The sequence below is a fragment of the Quercus suber genome, unplaced genomic scaffold, assembly GCF_002906115.3.
Source record: "Quercus suber isolate HL8 unplaced genomic scaffold, Cork oak 2.0 scaffold_200, whole genome shotgun sequence".
NCBI classification, from domain to species: domain Eukaryota; kingdom Viridiplantae; phylum Streptophyta; class Magnoliopsida; order Fagales; family Fagaceae; genus Quercus; species Quercus suber.
In genome coordinates, this window is record NW_027069658.1 from 449,313 (window position 1) to 452,505 (window position 3,193).

A 3,193-nucleotide genomic window follows, 5' to 3' on the forward strand; every position below is an offset into this window, starting at 1 on the left:
AAATAACAATAAGTACATTTCATCTCACATCATGCCTTCCCTTACACAATGTTCTATTTTTATATAAAATATATGTACTCTCTTGTACAAATCTTAAGTGGGTTGTGTCATTTTCAACAAATCTTGAGGAATAAGTGTCATTTCATCTATAGTTTGGATTAAAAAAATTAAAAGAATTGCGCACCATGAAGGAAGTCACAATATGAGAGGATATGTATAAAAATATTTATACAAACCACAAGGAATTCAAACTTTAAAAATAAAAATAAAAAATAAAAAAATAATATATTTTTTAATAAAGCTGAGAGCATGGGCTTAATTATTACATTTTATACAGACCTCAAGGAAGAGTGTCATTTTGCAAAATGTTTGGTAGAATCTTGTTTCATGAAAACCCCAAGTGAGATTGATTGAATTTCTGAAAACACCTCCCATTTAAATCCTCAAATTTCCTTCAATTTGAATTCATACACATAGTATTTATAATCCAATGGTCCTAAAAAACCCATGTAAGCTACACAAAATTAGATAAATGCCATGTACACATTTGCAAAAAATTGGAGTAAGTAATTCTTAATTGTCAAAAATGAGCAATTCATTACAAGTCTTTGTATTTTGTTGGACCATTGGATTGAGTTGTCCTACCAACCATTTTCAAATGCCCAAACATAATTATATAAAAACATTTACATTTGATTTGATAATGCAAAATGGCTTTTTAGCTAAATTAGACATCACTATAGCAACATTTAAAAATTAAAAAAAAAAAAAAAAAAATCTCACACATGCTTGTCTATTATTGTTCACAATTATACATATTCTTCAGTGCCTCTTAAAAAATACACAAACATTGTAGCATATGTAAGGACCCGTTTGGTTTAGACATGACTCGATTTTCATAACTCAAATTTCATAACTCATAACTCTAACTCGAATCTCATAACTCATAACCCAAACTCCACTATCACTCAAAAACTCCAAAATTATTGTTTGGTTACAAAACTCGGTCACATATCTCAACTTTTAAGTCCACTTTTTGCCAAAATGGTGGAACCCACCCCACTAACACTACACAGGGGTTATGGTTGCTACTTGCATCCATTTCCTCTTCCCCTCTTTCATATTCTCCCAAGTACACCACCACCATCAATGGCAAACTTAGAACCCACCATTGTCAACACCACCAACAGCCACAAAATGAAAAAAAAAAAAAAAAAAAAAAAATTTTTTTTTTTTTTTAATTTTATTATTTAGGGTAAGAAAAGGGATGATAGGCTAAAAGGGCCATGCAATGTAAATCCCTCTTTCCTTTTGGAAACATATATATATATATATATATATGAACAATATTAATTTGTTTCCAAATCTTTATGTGACCAACATCGTTTATTGTTTATTGTTATTTTTACTATGTTGTTACTTTTCCTTTTGAAAATGCTGAACAAAGGAACAACGCACAAACATGCCAGTTAACGAAAACACAATGCAAGAATGAAAACGAACCTGTTGGTGAAGCATCACACCTTTTCATTGACTTTGTGAAGGCGGTTTTTCTTTTTTCTTTATGCTTCTTTCTTTTTAACTGATTCTATCAGTTATTGACTTCCCCCTGTTGACATGTGTCCATAAATTTGAACAGGTGCAATTTTTGAACGACTCTTTTTAGAGGGAAAGAGAGCACTTGTTTGAAGTATAAAAGGAAAGAGACCACTCAGAAAAGAAGATATCTCTTTTCCCTATTTTTCTCATTCTTCCCTTATCTTCTTCTCTTTAAACCCCGAATTTTAGAATCCTCCACAATCATGTAAACCATGGATGTCAAACGCACTTTGAGATTCAGTTCTTCGAAGGTTGCAAAACCTTCAACTCCTAAGATCAATAGGCCATTGTTAGGGGGAGATGAGAACCTTTCCATCGAGGAGCAATGAATCATTCCCCCCTTTTTTGAAAACTACCTCTTTGATAAAAGTTTTGATTGGGACTCTATTCCCTATTCTTCAAACCCTCCATACATGGCATGTGGGGAGCCTGATGATTTGCTAACCATGGATCTGGACTTGAAGCACATTCCCCAACTTGGCACTTGCAAGGGAGATTTTTCTCCCACCAATAATGTAGTCTTTAAATCTCATACTTCTGTTTCCAAAGGTTGGAGAAGTTGGTGTCGAAGGGTGTTAACACATCCTCCTTTCATGGATATCCCGCAAAAAGTACATTTGGTGCACACTTTGTTGGCATTTTCCACTTGGACATTAACAAGGATAGTGAGAGTCTCCTTTCTCTTCTGTATCGTTGGAATTCTACCACCTATACTTTCTTTACAGGGTGTCAAGAAGTCTCCCCTTCTCTTGAAGATGTCTATGAGATATTGTGACATTCCTTGTTTCGTGATGGAGAAGTGGCCAACATCTCCCTGTCTCTTGATGAAGCCAAAGCTATAAAGTTTCTTGAAGTGGCAGTGAAGAAAACTTTGAAGAAGCCAATTATGAAGGTAGCAAGGAACGGAAAAGGCCACAGTGATGAAATGCCAGAAGACATCAATGCTAATGTTGACAAAGATTCTAGGGCCAACTTTTGAGGATGGATTAGATACTTTTGGAGGGAATATGTTGATGGCGTGGATGAAGAAGCTAGTCTAAATTCTTTGAAGGAGGGTACAGACTTTGTGGTAGGAGAAGGTAACTCTAGTCCTTACGAATTTGAAGCTTTTGTTGCTATCTTGCTTTCCCGCCATTTATTTGAAGGATATCCTCACAAGAAGATCTTAGGTAGACATTTCCCCTTAGTTGTTAAGTTAGCCAAAGGATATTTATTTCCCCTTGCTTCTTTACTTCTTAGGAACTTTATATTCTCATCTAGATCGTTTCACCCTCGATCTGCAACATTCCTGGGGTAGATTTCAGATAGAAACGTACTTGTAGCATTTTTACAAATCTGGATGTGGGAGCACCTTAGGAACTACACTCCTATCCCCAAAGCTTTAAATTCCTTCAAAACCAGCTTGCCATCACCCAACGTTTGCCAAGATCATGGCGCTGGAATAAGGCTATGGTATCCTCTGATAGCTTCCTTTGTAAGGTGCTAGATGAACCTGCTGACTGGAAAGCTAGACCTTATTCTGCTCTAAAGGATGCACTTCCTCAATTGTTCCAGTCTTTAACAGATGAAACTGTTTCCCGTTATAGAGATGTTT